The 21,774-nt window shown below is 47.1% G+C and overlaps 1 protein-coding gene across 5 annotated transcripts in view; it reads right to left on the bottom strand.

Moving 5' to 3' along the window:
- LOC144772342 (uncharacterized) overlaps positions 1-21,774 on the bottom strand; it is a 148,332-nt gene that overhangs the window by 90,509 nt on the left and 36,049 nt on the right. Inside the window, exon 1 of one of the 5 annotated variants that reach the window (XM_078656597.1) lies at positions 15,362-15,425. The exons of the other annotated variants lie outside the window; for them this stretch is intronic. The gene's annotated coding sequence lies outside the window, so the exon portion shown is untranslated. Of the gene's footprint in view, positions 1-15,361; positions 15,426-21,774 lie in introns of those variants that run through there. 5 annotated transcript variants of the gene reach the window in all.

Here is a 21,774-nt window from a genome sequence, read left to right as displayed (position 1 = left end):
GAACTTCGGTGCTGGGGCTGCTCAGGGTCGGGGCTTCTCGGACCCCAAAGCACTCACCAGAGGATCCCTCGGCGGTCGTGCTGGAAAGAAGTCGTGCAGTCTTGAAGATGGCCGGTCCCTCGAGGTCTCGTCGCACCCACGGTTCTCAGCTTAGCTGCAGAGGGGGGTAGAGGTCAGAGGTGCCAGGGAAGCCGGTTCTCGTCGAGCTGGGCAGTCGGATTCCTGAGGAAGGACTTGCAGCAGACCGCAGTGTTCTTAAGATGGTGCCTGCGGATGCAGGGGGACTACTCCTTAGTCACAAGGGAGAATCTTGAAGAAGAAATCTTGAAGTCCTTTCGTAGAAAGTCGTGTCTTGATTCCAAAGATGATCTAATTTGGAAGGGGGCCTGCTCCTACCTTTATCCTGCAAAAGGGGGCTGGCACGCGACTAAGTCCTGCCCTATGGGTGGGACCAGGAGGGGGGTGGTTACACCCCTCTCCTTTGGCGGGCTTTCCCCAGCTCAGGGGCTGGTGTGCCCCTGGAACTGGTTCAGGCCGGCCTATGCACAGTGAGCACCGGGGTGCCACTTGCAGTCACCTTCCTCTGTAGCCCTGCCTACCTGGAATACACAAAACCCTGTCTGGGACGGTGCTGGCACCGCCCCTGGCAGGAAACCCTTTGTCCTTGCCTTCTGCTCTGGGAGGACTCCCAGCAGCAGGAGGGCAGACTTGTGTCTCGGTGGCAGCATCCATTTTGTGGATGCTAAGGCTCTGTCTGACTTTACCCGGGGTTATAGGTTACATACATGTCGTGTCCCTCTAGAAGGGTGGAATGCTAACCCCGTCGCCAGAATTGGCGAGGGGTTAGTATTCCAATTCGTATGACACCTTACTCGACATGTTTTGATAAAGCGATACCAGAGTTGGCATATAACCGCGAGGATTATAATGCACTTAAGAGTATATGGTATGCGATATCATGGAAACGGCTAAGGGATAGATCCCGAAAGCCGCAGACAGGCTCAGCTCATGCCAGAGCACCATCTCACACGATTCCAAGCACTCTGCCTTCAGGATTGTTAAGGCCTGCCATAGGAGTGACTGATAGGAGATCTGTGTGTCCATTTAGGTTTAGATATAGGTATACTATATCTAAAGCAAAGGGTGATTACACCACCTTGCCCCAGCTGTCGTGCAGCCAGTTGTGTCAGATTTGGATGGCCATCCAGGGGTGGCATAATACATGCTGCAGCCCCTGGTAGGCCCTGGGTACACCTATGCCCTGGGTACCTAAGGTACACTGTACAGGGACTGATAAGGTGACTCAGTATCCAATTAGATATGTACCTAAGGTACATGGAATCCATTTTACAGGGAGAGCAGGAGGCCTGGGGTCCTGAATAGCAGGGCCCCAGGTCAACTAAGTCAGAAAACCAGCAAAACACCAGGCAAAAAGTTGGGGGCAACCATAGTCAGGGATCTACCTTCCTACAATGTAGTTCTACTCAAGAGTGCTAATAAACTATTTCTTTAATATTACAGCTTCCATGCCAATCTCTACCATGTCAGTCTAAAGGACCAATGCACAAATTGGTGAATCCCTGCACCGGTGAACCTCTGAAAAGGCTCACCCCCACAAGGGGTGTAGCTGCTAATGCACACACATAGCATTGTTAGGGGGAGAGAAAGAGTCAAAACTGTGGCCTGCCTCTGAACGCTTGCCGCCCTCACGGGCTAACAAAGACTTTCCCTGCCTCGGAGCAGCTGAGCGGCTACTCGCCACTTGAGTCACAATGTTGATTTCATCGCCCCCTGTCACTCTGACATTTTAAGCAGGCGGAGGGTCAAAGGTGAAGCCTGCTGAATGTGGAGCCTGTTTGTTATCTAAAGGGCTGTGGGGCGTTCTCAGAGACAAGGAGCCGGACACTCCAGCCAATTGTGCCACTGAGGAGCTGACACCGAGCTGTATTCAGAGGAGTAAACTCTAAAGGGCAACAATGCCTCTGCCCCTAGCTTGTGTGAAAAGGGCTTTGTTTCCAACTCCAGACCCCGGTGACAAACCTGATCCCAGTGGCACTGCACACTGGATGTTCCCTAGATACTGGAAAGGGAACGTTATGCGACATCAATGACGTCATCACCATGGGCTTTTCTGCACTCCTCGCTGTGGAACGTTTTGGTCACTACAGGTCACCTGGCTGCTGCATGTCGCCCCACCACTCACAGTGTGACAGGGCGAACCCATTTTTAATTGTTACGGTGGAAGTAAGCTGTAACCAAACAGTACCCATACTGGTCCACAGTATGGAGAGAGGAGAAGCCCAAGAATCAGGACGTGGAAGAGGAGGCACGCGGAACAGCGTTAAACAAATAGAAATTAATGAAGTGCTATTATGAATAAAATGAAGGCTATTGCCAATTTCTGATCAAACAGACTCATAATAAGCTTGGTGGCAACACATATAACAAGCTTCAACACAGCACTCACAGCAGCATCATGCAATCTAATCCCAAACGGGCTCAGGAACAAATCTCAGAACGATAAATTAAATGTATGTAGAATAATGAATACAGAATGTTGACGGGCAGGATACCATAAAAAACAGAATGCGACCGTGCTGTGTTTAATTAGTAACATGATACACAACAACAAGGGAGGAATGCAGCTGCCAGACTGTGTGCCGCTGCTCGCTCCCGAGACCCAAACGTCGTGGGAGTAAACATTTAGAGAAAAGGCAGGACATGCACCCGTCTTTGGTAAATGCGCGCTTTCATTATTAGAAGCCACACGAAAAGGCCAATGGAATGTGTGGGAGTTGCCAGACCCACACAGAGAAGTCTCGGGGAAGTTTGGCGTGCTCACAAGAAGCCTCCTATAGAGCAGCACATACTCACTGCGCTAGGCTCGACCTAAAAATGTTATGCCTGAAGGGTGCCTCTACGTCCTTGTATTTATTTAATATCCAGAATTGTTCTCATTTGCACAGCTTATCCAGGTTCTTTGAGCCCTGGTCTTCCCAATTTTACATACAACATTCTGCCATAGCTATTCTGGTGGCTTGTTTATTAGGTGGTCTCCCGCTTGGTCAACACACATCACAAAGGAATCAATTTTAGGGTCAATGGATTTCAAGCTTTTTTGCAATTTGTTTACACTTTTGTCAGTGCTAGAGTCTGATACGTTCCCATCATCTTTCTCATGTGTGTGACTTGTGTCCTCATTTTGGGGAATTTTATTGGACTGAAAGTTAACTTGGACTGCCTATTTCCGGTTTTTGCCCATTTTTGCAGTTGGCTGCTGTTTCGTCTGGCTGCACCATGTCACAGGTCATCAGCAAACGGCTGTATACTAATGCTGGCAAGTACAGATGTCGGCTTCTCCTATTTGTCAACATCCACCACATCAAGGGAAGGCCGCCCCTAGATGTGAGCCGCACCAGAGTTAGGTGTGTGACTTATATCTGGACCGAGGTACACGTGAAATGACGGACAGCAGAAGGCACAACCAGCAGGGGGACACCTACTGCGCCTCCAGGAATCAAAGGATTATCATTGTTCTCTCTCTATTATTGAGCCACACTCGGCTCCAAAGATTCTGAAGGGAAATCCCCAACCTAGCACTATTACTGTGTGTTTCTACTTTTTATCTGCAGCGCCATTGGTGATATGGTTAACTATCACTATCTCCCCAGCTCTGGGCACACTTCCCTCTCACTGGCTGCCTCTGTGGCCAGAGACCGGTCCTAGGATGCTTGATTCCGGTCCAGGGAAGACATGGCTTGGCAGTTCGGTCTGGCCTGTTCCCATGAGGCACAGGGTCAAGACTGATTTGCATATGGCCATGTCTGAACTGGGGTGGCTTGGTGAGCAAAATAACGATGGATTAAACCCAGATCTGTGAATGGGGGTGAATGTTTTGCCATTGTACAACATTCCGTCCATCATCTTGTGTGTTTTGCCTCAGTGGCACCGACCATGCGGCATACCTCCTCTGCTACTGTGGTCCAGGAGAGCCGGCACAGTCGCTCTGCTGTATCGGGGCACCACTTCAACTCCGGGCACTGGGTATTCTTTTCCTTAGTCTCTGTCAGCTATGCAAGAACAATGTAAACTTTTCTTTCTAGTGTCAAAAACAGCCCACAGAATACTTGAAATACAACAAATCTTCATGGTAGATGACAGTAAATAAAGATAAGCAGGACCACATTGTGTCAAATGAAGTTGTCTTAAAATAGGTAAAATGTAGCGTTTTCTCAAGTTGCTAAAGAATTTGCAGAAAAAGACTATGTGCACAATACTCTGTGCCTTCAGGCAATGTCAAGGGCAATTTGTTAATTTTACAGACCAAGCAATGCTATCCCCATCTTCAATCAAGAGCTATTAGATTGCCATGGAGGGGTTTTGAGCTTTGTTTGTTTCTTCTCCTAATTGTGACTCTTTTAAGGAGTCACATGACACCTTTCATGCATGGAATTCTGTGCAGGGTGGCACAGGACAACTAAGAAGTAAGTCACCCTTTCTTTGGGGAATTAAGAAGGCCAATTATTAGACCTTGTCTTCACTCAGTGGTTGACATCCTCCAATGTACACCATATTCACGCAAGAGGAATACATCCAGCACATGCGAGGAAGTAACTGGCAACATTAGTGGTACTCAAAATCGATTTACTAGAGTAAAGGCCTGCACACATCAAGACAAAACCTAGAGCTTAAGTAAAAAGGCCTGAAGCCCAAGATTAGTTATCAGCTGCAATAAACCACCAGTAGTAGAGACACAATACATATTCTTCCACTGGTCATAAATCTAAATTATTAATTGTATGGATACAAGACATTATTAGCATTTACCTTTGATATCTTATCATGTATGTTTCAATATAACAGGCCACATGGGTCACAACTGTTTTTCTCCTACTGCCCAAAATGGATACTCATGGTAAAGTAACAAATCTCTTGATCAAATGTGTTGATTCTGTAGAACAATTTAGCATTAAATGTATTGCAAATTCATCTATTTTTTTTAGCTTGTATAGCACGAGCAGCTACCCTCACGGGGGTTCCCAGTGCTTGGAGACAGTTAGGGAGCAATCAGAGCCCACTAACTGAAAACATCCAGGTCTTCAACTGTTTCCTAAAAGAAGTCAGCGATGTACAACTTCTCAAGGTTTGCGGAAGGTAGTTCCATTGCTTAGAGTTCTGGTAGGCAAAAGCCGGGCCTCCCATGTGAGTCCGTTTGACTCTCAGAACCGTGCATAAGGAGAGAACACTGGAGCATAGGCCGCAAGCCAGTAGGTAAGGTCTCACCATCCTGTGGAGGTAATGGGCTTTTCTACACCTTAAGCCAGTGCAACTCCCTCAGAAGAGAGGAGGCAGATGCATTTTTTGTGAGTCTTAAGAGCAGCCAGACCACTGAGTTTTGGACTACTTGCATCCTTCTTATAGACACTTTCTCTTCCAGGGGATACTGATCAATAGTCAAAAGCACTGAATTACCTCCGCCCATAAGCGGGACCCCGGAACATATAGCCTAATACATATATATGTGTAAAATATATAAAAAGAGTACATAGTACTAAAAAATTATACACATATACATGTATAACCATCATGCCCCACAGGTGACAGTTAGGTCAGTTCTTTTTTCCGGCTCTTTCTGAGAGGAACCTGGAATTTGACTCCTTTCAGTCAGAATTTGGTTATTACCTACTTTTTTTCGATATTTCTGATATTTGGTGGTACTTTTTACATCTTTTCTAACTAATTGGTTGCTATTTTTTAGTCAGATATGCCACCTTTATTCTACAATTGTCCTTCCTGTGGGAAGAAAATGTCTACAACCGATCCTCATTCGGTTTGTGTGGTGTGTTTACCTTCTTCTCACGACACAGAGACATGTTACCACTGCCTTCAACTTTCCAGAAGGACTTTGAAGGAGAGCGAGAAGATCCGACTTCTTGGTCTTATGGAGAGAGAGAAACATCATAAAAAGGGCCCAGGAAGTCATCTTTCATCTGGAAGGCCTTCCTCTCCCAGAAAACGTCGAAGATCTGCTTCTCCTGATGGTAGGAGTAAGAAAAAACGTCATGATGTACCCTCGACGTCGAGACCAGTCGAAAGTGTAAGATCGACGTCGGAGTCTAGATCACCGTCGGCGCTGTCGATGTCAAGGCCAGTAGAAAAAGGAAAATCCTCGCCGAAGACAACACCTTTAAGAAGTAAGTCGACGTCGAGAACGATATCGTCGTCGAGACCAGTGACGTAAACGGCAGTAGAATCGACATCGACGGTGAGAAGTAGATCAACGTCGAAGGTGAGGAGTGGATCGACGTCGCGACCAGAGAAGCGTAAGAGGGCAAGAGCAAGATCGCCGTCGAGGCTTCGGGCTCGAGGCATGAGAAATCTCGATCGACGTCGAAGAAGTTACCGACATCCAGAAAGTCGACGTCGAGATCTCCGCCACCTGTTTCGAGGTCGGCGTCGAGGCACTCGAGATCTACCTCTCGGACCCGTCATAGGTCTTTGTCGAGGTCAGAGCCGACATCGAGGACACCGACTGGCCATCAGCGGTCGATGTCAAAGGGTCCGACGTCGTGGGCGTCTTCACATAGATCTCCATCTACCTGAGCCTCTCCTCTTCAGTCGTCGTCGATGGTGGCTAATTCTGGTTCGACGTCGAAGCGTACGACGGCGATGGACAGGCAATTGATACCTGTGGAAGATGTGAATAGACCTGCGTCTAGATCTACACGATCGAGGTCAAGGAGTTCTTCTTCATCTTCAATGGGGATACAGATTATTCAGGTTACACCGGAGGGCTCTCCGGTACACAAGTCACCTCCTGCCAATGTGTCCCCTAGATGGCTGGAAAGCGTTCGCCATTGGAAGACGCAGCCAGAGCGGGCGAAAGGCCTCTTGCCTTGGAATGCTCAAGACCTCCTGCTAGTAGGTCCCCAAGACGTTCCAGATCTCCACTGAAGCAACGTTCACGCTCAAGAGAACGTACCAGATCGCATCGGTCTCCTACTCCAAGGAGAAGGCAGAGGACTCCTACAGCGACCACATCTACGAGGTCATCCTATAGGGACTATTCTCCTACGATTCCTTCAACACCACCTTCCAGGGTATCGCCTGTGGATGATCTGGGGACTTTCAGTGGTGTTATGTCGGGGTGCCAGCACGTTTAACATAACTATGACTGTACCTCAAGTTAAATCATCGGTTATTTTTGAGACATTACATCAAAAGTCTTTGGCGAGACCTCTATTGCCTTTAGTGCCAGGATTACTGGAACCGGCAATGAAGACTTTCTTAACACCTGCCACAGTGGGCTCGGGGCCCTTGAGGATTGCAAAGAAATATAAGGCCCCAGATCAGGATCCTTTATTTTTATGTACAGATCCACCACCGGATTCTCTTATAGTTGCCGCTGCTAGGAAGACACATTCTGCTACGTCCATCTCATCTGCCCCACCAGAAAAGGATAGCAAGAACATGGACTCCTTGGGGCGGAGAATGTGTAATACGGCAGGCTCCATAATGAGAGTGGCAAGTGCAGCTGCTTTACTGGGGCGTTACGACCGACTGTTATGGGATTCCTTAACAAGATTTGTTGAAAAATTACCCATAGAGGATCAAAAAGATTTCTTGGAAATTGTACAAGGAGGAGGTTTGGTGGCCAATCAGACTATTGGTACGGCGGCTGACTCTGCTGATCTAACAGCGCATGGATATGCCCATGGCATCTGTTCCAGAATCAGCCTGGCTCCGCCTCACGGGCCTCAAGCCTGATGCTCAGACGAAAATTGTTAATTTGCCTTTTAATCGATCAACGCTGTTTGGATCGCATGCAGACGACGAGATTGCTAAAATGAAAACTGAACTAGATACTCTTAAGGCTGTTGGCCCGGAGGAAAAGAAAGTTTTGTTATCGCTTTTGTTCCTATGACAAGCGGTCTTTTCAACAGCGAGGACAAACATCGAACTGGTCCTTACAAAACCAGGGACAATCTCAACAGAGGTCGCAGTTTCAGCAACGCAGACTTGGACATGGCAGAGGCGGAAACAGACAGCAGTCGACAGCTTCAAAACAGCCACAAAAACCATGAGATGTGCCTTCCTCCAAAACCCTTGTCCACTCCGGTAGGAGGAAGCATTGCAATGGAGAAGTGTGGCTCAATGGTTGGAGCGATTCATAAAAGGGGGTGGTGATGGACAGAGTATCTGAATTAAGCAGAACACTCCTACCCAGTCAAAAGATCAGGGCTTGATCCATCACCGTTTTTTAGCTCACTGCACCATCCCAGTTCAGAACCTGGCTACATGCAAATTAGTCTGGCCCTGGCCCAGTGCATCATGGGAACAGGGCAGACCAAACTACCAAGCCAATTCTTTACTGGAAAGGAAACAAGCTTCCGGGGACCGGTTTCTGGCATTGCAGCCGTCTTCGGCCCGGCTTGCTTGAATCCTGATGGTGCAGTGAGCAAGGGACTCACATCTGAGTATACCCTACCACACTTATGGTGGCCAAAACGATTCATAAAAGGGGGTGGTGATGGAAGCCTGTCTCCTTTCTGGTGAAGAATTGGCTTGGTAGTTTGGTCTGCCCTGTTCCCATGATGCACTGGGCCAGGGACAGACTAATTTGCATATAGCCAGGTTCTGAGCTGGGAATGGGGCAGTGAGCTAAATAACGGTGATGGATCAAGCCCTGATCTTTGGACTGGGTAAGAGTGGTCTGCTCAATTCAGACACTCTGTTCATCACCACCCCCCTTTTCTGAACCCCCTTTTCTCAATGGTTGGAGCGGCAGACCCTGATGCAGAGGTCTAGCCCGGGACCAGGGTTCAATTCCCCGCCTCGGCGGGTCTTGGGCTAAAAAATTCTACGGACCTGATAATTCTCGGTGCCTATTCCAATCATGGAGTCCCACTCTGCAACTCTGGGCAATAGCTTGCTTAATCTCCACAATGGCCTCCACAACGCTAAGGATGCCTGGCCTCCACCTTGGGGGTGCCCAGGAGTGGACACCTCACAGGGAAAGCCAGGATGGGTTTTACAGCTGTATTCGTACAAGCGCCTTGAGTCCCTTGCGGGTGAGTAGTGCGCTATACAGTTATCAATTTAGATTTTACAATTTACATTTACATTATATCTGGACGAGTGGAGGCATTTAACAAAGGACAGGTGGGTCATCGACATCGTTCAGAACGGATATCTTCTCAAATTCAAGAAAACTTCTCCTTCCATAGTTCCAAAAATTGTTTGTCCCCAGAACAAAAGTTTGCTGCAAAAAGAAGTGAATACCTTATTGAGCAAAAAAGCCATAGAGAGAGTTCCAAAGCCACAAAGAAATCAGGGGTTTTATTCTCGTTTTTTCCTTATACGAAAGAAAGGTCCCACTGCAGAGTACAGACCTATACTGGTGTTGATTAATTTTAAGAGAATAATTTTGAATGTTGGCACTTCATCAAATCTTCCCTCAACTTCACCAAGGGGATTGGCAGTGTTCCATCGATCTGAAAGACGCATACTTTCATGTGCCAATTTCAAAGAGACATCGCAAGTTTCTGAGGTTTCGAGTGTCTGTTCAGCATTACCAATATGCAGTTCTTCCTTTCGGGCTGAAGTCAGCTCCCCGAACATTCTCCAAGTGTATGGCGGTGGTAGCCGCCTTCCTTCGGAAGCAGAGGATTTTCATTTACCCTTACTTAGACGACTGGCTCCTGAAGAGCTTGTCTCCATCTCTACTGCAGGATCATCTCTCAAGATGGCTTCAACTGCTACACAAACTGGGACCTCAGGTCAATTTCAAAAAGTCCATACTAAACCCTACGCAAAGGATTCATTATCTGGGTTCCTTCCTAGACACAGAAAAAGTAAACGTGTGTCCTTCGGAGGAGAGGTGGTTATCAATCCAAACAAAATGCCAGATACTTCTTCATGCAAAATTCCCGACAGTTCGTCAAGTGTCATCTCTGCTGGGGTCCATGGCTTCGTGCATCTTTATAGTACCAAACGCAAGATTGCACATGCGTCCTCTGCAACAATGTCTAGAAGATCAATGGATGCCGATATCAGGGTGCTGGGAGGATCAGATAAGTCTTCATCAGGCAGCCAAGGATTCCATCCAATGGTGGATAAAGAGATCGTACCTAATGAAAGGAGTGCCGTTTCATCGGGATCCTCCAAAACAGACTCTGGTCACAGACGCCTCTCTCCAGGGTTGGGGTGCTCATATGGGCCCTTTGCAAGTACAAGGTCATTGGTCCGACTCCGAGAGGGGTTACCACATCAATCTGCTAGAGTTAAGAGTTGTACACCTGGCTCTCAAGTCCCCGTTTCCGTCGTTCAAGTCTAGATCCCTCCTGATTCAGACAGACAATACGACAACAATGTATTATTTAAACAAACAGGGAGGTACCCGGTGAAGGACTCTCTCCATTGAGGCCCAAGCCATATGGAACTGGCTTCTGGCATGGGACTTGTCAATAGTAGCTGTACATCTGCTGGGCTCTCTCAATTCTCAGGTGGATTTTCTCTGCAGAGACTTCATCGAAGCCCACGATTGGGTTCTCAATGACGAGGTCGCAGGCAACATCTTTCAGGCATGGGGAACTCCAGACATCGACCTGTTTGCAGACGCGGGAAACACAAAATGCCCCGTCTTCGCATCCAGGTTTCCCCAGAAAGGATCTCAAGGGAATGCCTTTTTGATAGAATGGTGTCAGAACTTACTGTACGCTTTTCCACCGATCCCATTAATACCAGCAGTGATCAACAAGATGTACAGGGCCAACTCCAGGATGATTTTAATAGCCCCGGCCAATGGTGGTTTCCGGACCTCCTTCAGTTATCGGAAGTGCCACACAGGAGATTGCCATGTCGCCCGGATCTTCTGTTCAAGCAGGCGGGGAAAGTATTCCACCCCAACTTGTCCTCCCTTCGGGTGGCAGCATGGCACCTGAAGTCATCGAATATGGTCACTTACAATTGAATTCAGACTGTATGGATATTCTTAAAGAGGCTAAACGTCCTTCCACAAGGAAGTCATATGCTTTCAAGTGGAAGCAATTCTTCATATGGTGTGTGGACAATGGACATGATCCCATCCAAGGTCAAGAGCAGGTGATTTTACCCTATTTGTTGCATTTGGCGAAGTCTGGCCTTCAGTTTAATTCTATTAAAGTTCATCTTGCAGCTATCACCGCCTCTAGAAAGTCACCTAACCAGACTTCTTTCTTTAGAATTCCGGTAGTGAAAGACTTTCTGGAAGGCTTAAGAAAGGTGTACCCTCCAATCAGAACTCCTTTTCCTCCATGGGAGCTTAACATTGTGTTGACTAAATTAATGGGAGCTCCTTTTGAGCCTATTCATAAAGCTGCCTTACAACATTTAACTTGGAAGGTTGCATTCCTGGTGGCCATTACCTCCGCTCGCAGGGGGAGTGAAATCCAGGCTCTTTGTTGTAAGGAACCTTTCACTGTGTTCCATGCTAACAGGGTGGTTCTCAGAACGCATCCTGGTTTTCTGTAAGCATGGGCGTAAAATCCGTTCCGCTCGCGGATTTTTCGGATTTTCGGTAAATACGCAATCCGCGAACTCTCGCGGATGTGGCGAAAATACCCAAATCCGCGCGCAGCGGATTTTTTGCTTGTGTTCGCACTGCTCGCGGTCCGCGGCGCGGGCAGCAACAATCTCGCACTCGTGAAATTACAAAAATTACAATTGGGGAGGGGTGAAGGAAGTGACCCAGTCTCCAACTTCCTGTTCCTGTCCAGCAAGCTCCTCCCATTGCTTAGTCCATTTCCTGGCCACTTTGAATTCGATCTTGACTGGGAAGGATTACTTTTTGTGGATGCTGCTGGAGATTTGGCTTTGAGGCCTTTTGGATTACTTTTTGATTCGAAATTTAATTTCACAAGTAAGTTGATAAGTTGATGTTGTTTGTTTGTGGTGATTTTTGTGTGTGTTTTTTGACTTTTTGGGGTGGGTTTGGGGGCTGGCTATGTTGGTGGGAGGCCATTTTGAGGCAAGGTCCTGCAGGTCCTGGCCATGTGGATGGGGTCAATCGGCCATTTTGAAGTCAGGCAGTGTGCTTTGTGCCCTAGGCCCACCCAGTCTGCTCTGATTGCTTTCATTATGCCCAGGGGGCCTAGAACTCCCGCGGATTACCCGAAAATCGGATTTGTAAAAAATGTTTTTGCCTGTGTTCGCACTGCTCGCCCGCGCAGCAACAATCTCGCACTCGCGAAATTGTAAAAATTACAATTCTGCACATGAATTGAAAACTACCAGGCTCAGTTATGGGTGCATGCATGATACAACTGTTTTCTTTAATTTTAACATTATTCTGGCCAGAGCATGGATGGCATTGGATTGTTGTGATTTTTGTGTGTTTTACGAATTTTTGGGGTGGTGTTGGGGGCTTGCTATGTGGGTGGGGGCCATTTTATTGCCTGGTCCCGTGTGGGTGGGGGTCTAGGCGCCATTTTTAAGCCAGTTTGTGTGCTTTGTGCCATAGGCCTGCACCCAGTGTGCTGTGATTTTATCATGCCCAGGGGGCCCAGAATCGGTCTGTTCGCGGATTTTGCTGGTTTTTCGCCACGTTCGCGTCGTGAAGCAACAATCTCGCACTCGCGAAATTGCAAAAATTGCAATTCTGCACCAGAAAACCACCGGCAGGCAGCCTAAACCTTCTGAAACTTGATGGATGGCATTGGATTGTGGTGATTTGATTGGTGTTGTGTTTTTTGACTTTTTGGAGTAGGGGTTGGGGGCTGGCTATGTTGGTGGGGGCCATTTTGAGGCATGGTCCTGGCCATGTGGATGGGGGTCAAGCAGCCATTTTGAAGGCAGGCAGTGAGCTTTGTGCCGTAGGCCTGCACCCATTTTGCCTTGCTTTCACCCATTGTGCCCAGGGGGAGTCAGTGGTACATGAAACTATAACCCTCTCTGTGTGTGCTCTCTTGGATCAATGTTAAATTCCTGTTTCCCAAAAATTTAGCAATTCTTAATTTTGAAATTTCCATATTGTGTGGTGTGCACGTGTGTATTCATAAATGCCTACTTGCAACCTATTTATTGAAGCGCTACATATGCAAGATATATTTACTGATGTTCCTCTGTCTTCGTTTGCTTTTAGGTGCACAAAGTCAATAACTCCGCATCATCGTTGAGCATCAGTGCTAGGAAGAAGTCCTGCTGCGGCCTGTTGTTCCGACATCTGAAGAAGATGGCTCCAAAAAGAGGTGCCCGTAGCTCCTCTTGCGAGAACGATGTCTCTACTAAGGAGAAGAAGAAGCAAGTGGCACCACTTACCAAGGAGACTGGTGGCTCGACCACTAAATTTTTGTGGAAAAAAGAAAGGCCCACCATGAGTGCTGCACAGGTAGCCTGTTTAGTGGTTCAATCACCAACGACCAGTGATGTTGGCTCATCGCAAGAAAGTAGCAGCACACCATCAACACAGGTTGTAACTCCTCTCACAAGTACTATTCAACAACCAAAGCCGCAACAACAACTGCATGGGCTACTAGTACAAGCACAAGTACATGCGCAAGGAGCTGGCCGAGAAGGAGCTGGCCGAGAAGGAGCTGGCAGAGAAGGAGAAGGCCGAGAAGGAGAGGTCCATGGAGAGTTGCAAGTAGAGGTCAGTGAAGAGGCCCATGTAGCGGCGCATGGAGCGGTGCAAGTGCCCACAATGGTTGTTCTTCCAGAAGTAGGGGCACAGGAGGAAATTGACTTTGGAGCCGGGGTATCATGTCAGGAAGACGAAGGCACTCCTCCTGATGATTCATTTTCTCCCAGCTCCCCACCAAGGAAAAGATCAAGGAGTGTGTGTAGAAGTTCCTCTTCAAGCCCGCGCTACATCAGATGATGATCTGGATCTAGATTGGCAACCATCTCCGACGCCTGAGAGGGAGGCACACCATGAGCTGCGAAAGGTATCAAATGTTAAAAGGAAGGGCCCCGGAAAGCTCATATTTATGGATTCGAACGTCGGACTTGATGAAGTGGTGCATTCTGATGTTGTTGAACAGGATGACCGCAATGACCTAGTCATCACACACGTCATTCCAGCCACACCGGCCATGCAGCAGACAGACATTTATACCCTATCCCGACGTCATGCTGAGCGTGACCCTGGCGACGTGGCACTGGTAGCACCACCAACGCAGTCAAGTAGTACAACAAGTTCAACAAAACCTACAGCTTCCATATTTTCTCCCCAGAGGGGGACTCCATCCAGCTCGACTCCCAAGTAGGGTTGCTGCAATAATTGCACAACCCAGTAGATGTCTGCAAGGCTCATCCACCACTGCTTCATCTGGCATTGGCAGTATCATCTCGTGCAGCAAAACCAGAAGTTTCCAGTCCCCAGTTTGGAACACAGAGCAGAAGTGGGTCGAAGAAGGCATCCGCATTATCCAGTAAATTTGTCCAGCGCACCATTACAAACATGTTATCCTCAGATGCGCAATTTCAACGCAACCACCCAATTGTACGCCTGTATAACACTAAGCTGGCTAAAATGCTAGCGGTGGACCTTCTCCCTTTTTCGTTTGTCGAAGGTGTGGGTTTTCTTGAACTCGTGGCAACACTGGCCCCAAAATGGAATGTTCCTAGCCGGTTCTATTTTGCCAGGGTTGCTGTTCCGGCACTACATAAAGAGGTGCTTGAGTTGGTTGGGGCAGCTTTGCAGAAGAGTGCTGTTCACACTATACACCTGACAACAGACATGTGGACCAGTTGCCAAGCCCTTGATTACATGTGCATCACTGCACACTGGGTCTCCTTTTCAGGGGTTGCAAAACAGATAAATGCAGGTGGTGACTTGGTCGAGATTTTTGAGGGTGCTCGTAAACATGCAACATTAGCCATGTTTGGCATGGAGAAAAGTCATACTGCAGCCAACATTTTGGATGACTTTAACAAAAAGGTCTCGCAATAACTGCCCCCAAGAAATTGCAAGGTTGGTTATGTTTCTACTGATAATGGCAGCAATGTAGTTGAGGCCATGGAGAACGGTTACTATTTCAGAGTGCCGTGTTTGGCGCACTGTATGAACCTTGTCGTGCAAAAGTTCTTGAAAAAAGAACTTGCAGTCGACAAAATACTGACCATCTGCAGAAGAATATGCACACATTTCAACCATTCTTTTAAGGCCCGGAAGGAGCTGAGGCGCCACCAAAATGTACGTAGAATGCCAGTGAAAGCACTTATCCAGGAGGTGGCAACACGTTGGAACTCAACCTTCTACATGCTTGAGCATCTGCATGAGCTGTTTCCAGTAGTCAATGAGTATTTCTACAACCTGGGTGGTGATACGACAGAAATGATGCTAGCGGTGGAGCAATGGCAGCTAGTTAAAAGCCTGACAGACATGCTTCGTCCTTTTGAGGTCTTCACGCGTGACGTCAGCAGGGAGGACTGTTCTTTGAGCAAAGCTATCCCATTGTTGCTGAAGCTCGAGCACCAAGTCAAGGTGGTATCTTCAGAATTAAAAGATGCTGGAAAGAATGAAGCATATGAGTTGGCGCAGAGATTATTACAACGCCTAGTTAGCAATAAACGGCTTGTAAATATCAAGAAACAACAGCACTACATTTGTGCTACTATTCTGGATCCACATTACAAAAAGCCATTGTTTGGCAAAGTAATAATTCCTTTTGAAACATCAGATGTTACAGAGTACAAAGGTTGGCTAGCTCAGTCGGCCATTCGTTTTGAAAGAGAGCGGAAGGAAACTGTAGGAGAAGACAGTACTACTAGTGAATCAGCAGGCCATCAGGCGTCCCAAAAAACACTTCTGCATCTGTGCCTGTGGCAGAAGTGAGTGACTTTTCCTCTGAGCCGTTAACCACACCAGCAACCGTATCATCTGCACCAGGCCCAGGCGATATGTCTGAAGCGGATTGGCTAAGTGAGCTAGGGTTTCCTTGTCCCAGAAAGGACACAGAAGTGCAAAGTACAGGAATCCGGGAGGACATTCTTTCAATGGTGCAGGCCTATCTGGATGACTCAACAGCGGTCAATATTACTGAGGACCCATTGGCGTATTGGCATGGGAAAAGAAACATATGGCGAGAGCTCACCAACCTGGCTATCAATTACTTGTCTTGCCCACTCGCAAGCGTGTCTTCAGAACGTGTTTTTAGTTCTGCTAGTGGCATTGTGACTTGCAAAAGGTCCCGCCTCTTGCCCGCAAATGTGGAGCGGCTCACCATGATAAAGATGAACCAGCACTTCATACCACCAGATTACAAAGTACGAGAATGCACGCAGGAAAAAGAGGACACCGACCTACCTGAGGAAAGTTCTCCTCAGTTACCAGAAGTACTACCGACTCAATTTGCAGAGTTTGAGGACGAGCTCTGCTTCCCTGACAGCGAGTTCTGAAAATGAGTCAATGATTCATTAACATTAATTTTAGTCCTTATTCACTTTTATTCCTGTGTGTCTGTCTTTCTTTGTTTAGCAAGTGCTTCATCACATTCACAACAAAACTGTAATCACCCAATCAAACAACAAGCCCATCTACAGAACTGTCTTGATTTTGATGCCGCAGCATTCCTCAGGTTCACAACAGTTAGTTGACAAGAACTCAGTCCTGGTCGTCTATCCTCCTCCTCCAGACTCACCCTATCCATTTCCCATAATGCTGATGCCTGGATTCTGCACAATGAAGAAACTTACGTTGACGAGTCCCCTAAAGAGGGACTGTCTGGAAGTAGTGAGTCCTCATTTAAATACATTTTGCTAAGTGTGACTTTTTTGCGTTTGGGTTTACGGGTCTTGGCTGGGCCATTTGCTGGCAAGGTCTATTAAGGGATGAAATTGGTTAGGCATTTACTTTGGAAAACATTTGGCCAATTACAAGTGAACGTTTAGGCGTTATTATTGCTCGCTTGCCTGTCTTAGGGGTGCTGTCTGTGGGGCTTCTAGGATTTTGGGGTCTGTGAGCACCGCTGCCACATTTCTAATGTTGATTGCTTTTGTTTTGCAGAAAATCCACGCCGGGAAACTCCAGTTGGGGCCCTGCTGCAGAACGCTTTAGGACACTGTGAATTCCAGGTGGAGCCAGCCCTCAAACACAAATTACAGGTAAGATAAGCGTTTGGATGGGAGGTAGTATAATGGAGTATTAGGAGAGGCGAGAGAGTGACAGTGGTACTAGTAGTAAAGTCCTAGGACTCTTCAATTAACAAACTCTGTGACAGGCATTTACTTTGGAAAACATTTGGCCAATTACAAGTGAACGTTTAGGCGTTATTATTGCTTGCTTGCCTGTCTTAGGGGTGCTGTCTGTGGGGCTTCTAGGTTTTTGGGGTCTGTGAGCACCGCTGCCACATTTCTAATGTTGATTGCTTTTGTTTTGCAGAAAATCCACGCCGGGAAACTCCAGTTGGGGCCCTGCTGCAGAACGCTTTAGGACACTGTGAATTCCAGGTGGAGCCAGCCCTCAAACACAAATTACAGGTAAGATAAGCGTTTAGATGGGAGGTAGTATAATGGAGTATTAGGAGAGGCGAGAGAGTGACAGTGGTACTAGTAGTAAAGTCCTAGGACTCTTCAATTAACAAACTCTGTGACAGGCATTTACTTTGGAAAACATTTGGCCAATTACACGTGAACCAACACGATGACAGTGTTCAGTAAAACGAACTTACTGCAAAACCACCACCCACCAGGCTCAAAAGTAGTAAAAAAACAGGTATGCTCAGATAAAGTTTGAAAAAGTACATTTTTATATCCCTAACAAAATAATCTCCCGCAAGACCCTCCCTAACCCCAACAAATAAATAGTCCCTCAAAAGTCCCCAAAAAACCCAACTCCCAATTCCCACCCCCCAAAAGTCTCTAAAAAAGGGGCAAGGGACACTCTAGGGATGCATGGTGTTGACTTTGGCCTCCAGGGCATCATGCCTTAGGGCCAGGGCATCATACTGCTCCCGGAGGGTGGCGTGATCTAAACGGAGGCCCTCCAACAAATTCTGATATTCTTTCCATTTCCGGACCTCCGTCTCCAGGTCCGACACTCTGCGGATTGCACGGCGCAAGCGAGCCTTTACAGTACTGTGAGGTGCAGCCTTTGCTGCTCGGCGGTGGCGTCTGCCAGCACGGCTCCGTTTCGCCGGAGCACTGCGCTGACCGGCAGAACGTGGGGTCACGGAGGAGGATGCAGATGTCACATTCGATGTATTGGACTGCGTGTCGTCCCCCTCCAGTTCCACCAGCCGCCGATATTGGGCAACAGTTGCATCCAGCCTCCGTTGCCGGGCCAGTACAGCCTGCATACTCCTTGTTGGTTTTGTTGTTTTAGTATGACCAACTATATGAAGAAAGAAAGACATCATCTGTAACCAATGCTCTTTAAGAATATGATTAACACAAAATGATTCAGCAGGAAGTTGTGTCACAGTACAACTAGCAACTAGCCAGCGCAGTACAAAAGAAACTATTCAGGCCAGTTTCATGGGCGTCCGCAGGGAGGGGCAAGAGAGGGCGCGATTGCCCCCCCCCTGGATCGCAGGTCGATCCAGTGCTGGCCCAGTGACAAATTACAATATGGTAATTACAGCAGAGGGTGCTGTGATGACACAGAGGGTGACATGGGTGAGCCAGAGGGTGGCATGGGTAAACAAAGAGAGTGCTAGTGGTGACAGAGGGTGGCAGTGATGAAGAAAGCCTTGCAAACAGGCTGGGCACGTAGAAACAACAAGTTCGCAAAACTGGCGACCCGACAAGTAAGTTCGCAATTTGCGAAATTGTACAAAACCCTCGCGAACTTGCAGAAACCCGTGCGAACACAAACCCCCCAAAAAATCCGCAAAATTTGCGGATTTTCGCAATCCGCAAATTCGCGGATTGCGAATCCGCAAAATCCGCCCATGCTTAGTTTTCTGCCTAAAGTAATATCGGATTTTCACATTAATCAGACTATAACTTTACCAACTTTCTTTCCCAATACTGCGAATCCTCCAGAAAGATCTCTCCATTCTTTAGATCTTAAGAGGGTTCTCAAGTTTTATTTGGACAGAACAAAGACATTGAGGAAGTCAGACCGTTTGTTTGTTAACTATGGTCCTATTAATACGGGGTCTGCAGCTTCCAAAAGATCAATTTCTAGATGGATTGTTTCTTGTATTCTACTGGCCTACCAGTTAGCCAACAGATCTTTGTCAGGGAGGCCAAAGGCCATTCTACTAGGGGTAAAGCTTCTACCACAGCTCTCCTAAGGAATGTTCCCATGGCGGAAATTTGTAAAGCAGCTACATGGCGTTCAGTTCATACTTTTACTCGCCATTACGGTCTTGATTCGGACACAGGCTGATGCTCAGGTTGGGCAAGCCTCCTTGAGAAACTTGTTTGCTAATACTAGCTGATAGGTATGTTTCAAAGTGGTTTTCTGTTTTCTGCTCGGCCGCTTGGAAGTGGGTATGAGCTTGCTACTCTATTCAGTGCTTAGGTCTATTGATGAGTATCCCCTGGAAGAGAAGGGTAAGTTACTTACCTGTAATCCTAGTTCTCTTCCAGTGGTATACTCATCAAAGTCATAAGCACCCGCCCACCTCCCCGGTCGAGCAGTAGCAGTTGTTGGATGAGTTGCTGTTGCATTTGATATGCAGATATGCAGGTACCTACAAGTTTCTTATACCGTACAAAAGAACTGACCTAACTGTCACCTGGGGGGTTCTCCTAGAGGCCTTAAAGGCAAAGTGTTCAGATTCTCTGAGGCCTTAAAGGCGAGGTGCCAGTTCCCTTTTGTGTACAGGGATGTTATTTGCTTATGCAGCCTGATAAGTTAATTGCCTTTCATTACCTACTTTCTTTGATGAAAATAAAAGGTGTTTTCTGCAGAATGTAACTAATGTTCATGTCTTTTTCTTACTGTATATTTTATGAGTTATTTTCATACTACAGAAAGACATGTAATTGTGGCTTGCTTAGCCTATTGGATATGTATAGGGCTGCATATGATTGGTTATACATGTATATGTGTATAATTTTTTAGTACTATGTACTCTTTTTATATATTTTACACATATATCTGTATTAGGCTATGTGTTCGGGTTCCCCCTTATGGGCGGAGATAATTCAGTGCTTATGACTTTGATGAGTATCCCCTGGAAGAGAACTAGGATTACAGGTAAGTAACTTATCCTTATCCACTCCCAAATGGAGGGCATTGCTCTAATCTAGACAGGATGAGTGCCTGTCCTTTGGGCTGTAGATGGAATAATCCAAAGGATTTTTCTGCAGCCATTTCAGGACAGCAAACAGGTAGCAGCCACCTTCATAACCTGGGCTTCATGGCCATTTTATTGTCTAGCAAAAAGCCTTTTGGGCCGGCACGGGAAGAGCATCCAGGTTTGAAGGCCAGTGCTGTGGGCCCCATAGGGACGGGGTCTTTTCTAGCACCTCAATCTTTACCCCGTTAAGTTTCAAAGAATTCATGTTCATCCATGAGGCAACCCCAGCCAGACAGGGATTCAGGACATCAGACAAAGAGAAGATGATTTAAGTGTCATCTGTGAAGGGAAACAAGACCAGGCTGAAGCGTTCGACCAGGTCAGCCAGAGGTCGAACGTTGATATTAAATAAGGCCGGACTTAAGGTTGAGTCTTTAGGAACCCCTGATGTAAGGGCATGTCATGTGGAGGAGGCATCCGCTGAGGAGACCTGGAAATGTTGGTCACTCAGGTAAAATGTCATTGAGGATAAGGACATTTCATGTATAACTCGGCTGACCAGTCTCCCCAAAAGCACGGCGTGTGACCACGAATCGGAAGCGGCAAGGAGGAAGAGTAGAATCAGTGCTGATGTCTCACCATCATCCAGGAGCCATCTAAGATATTCTGTGACTCCTAGATGGCCAGCTTCAGTCCTGTGATCCGCTCTAAACCTAGATTGAGAGGGGTGAAGCAGACTATGAGTCTCCAAAAAAGAGAGATGTCTGTTAACATGCTTTTACATGATTTTGGCCATAATGGGAAGCATGGATATCGGTCAGTAGCTGGGCCAAGTCAAGGGATCCAGATTGGGTTTCTTCAGAAGGGACAAGACCATGACATGTTTCCAAGGCTGAGGAATGTACCCTGCCTGTAAGGAGGAATTGAGAAGGCCCACCAGCAACCTCAAAATGTAAGGGTCCAGGGAATTAAGCTATGCTGGTAAAGAAGATCTGTGCTGGAAATAGATTGTATGGATTGACCTAATGAATAGCAGTAGATTCAACATGTGAGTGGTAATTATGTCTGGGATGGTGAGGGCCTCTGTGATCAAAGGCATCAAGTTAGCGCAAGGCTCGTCCACTTTTAGGGAAAGTTGAATGTCCTCCATTTTTTTAACAAAGAAAAGCATGACTTATTCAGACTGACAGTGGGACAGTTCAGTAGAGGCCAGAAACCGGTCCCCGGAAGCTTGTTTCCTTTCCAGTAAAGAATTGGCTTGGTAGTTTGGTCTGCCCTGTTCCCATGATGCACTGGGCCAGGGCCAGACTAATTTGCATGTAGCCAGGTTCTGAACTGGGATGGTGCAGTGAGCTAAAAAAAACGGTGATGGATCAAGCCCTGATCTTTTGACTGGGTAGGAGTGTTCTGCTTAATTCAGATACTCTGTCCATCACCACCCCCTTTTCTGAATAGTTCAGTAGAGGGAGCAGCATTATTGGGGTCAGATTTCTTGCACTACCCTAAAATACTTAGGGCAGGAGGTAATTTGGTTGACTAAAAGGTGGCTCAAGAGGCTCTGCAGAGCCCATGGTTATTTTTCAATGCACTTTTATTCATCAGG

This window comes from Lissotriton helveticus, chromosome 8 (assembly GCF_964261635.1).
Source record: "Lissotriton helveticus chromosome 8, aLisHel1.1, whole genome shotgun sequence".
NCBI classification, from domain to species: domain Eukaryota; kingdom Metazoa; phylum Chordata; class Amphibia; order Caudata; family Salamandridae; genus Lissotriton; species Lissotriton helveticus.
The sequence above is the reverse complement of the archived record's forward strand: the minus strand, read 5'-3'. Positions and strand labels throughout refer to the sequence as shown.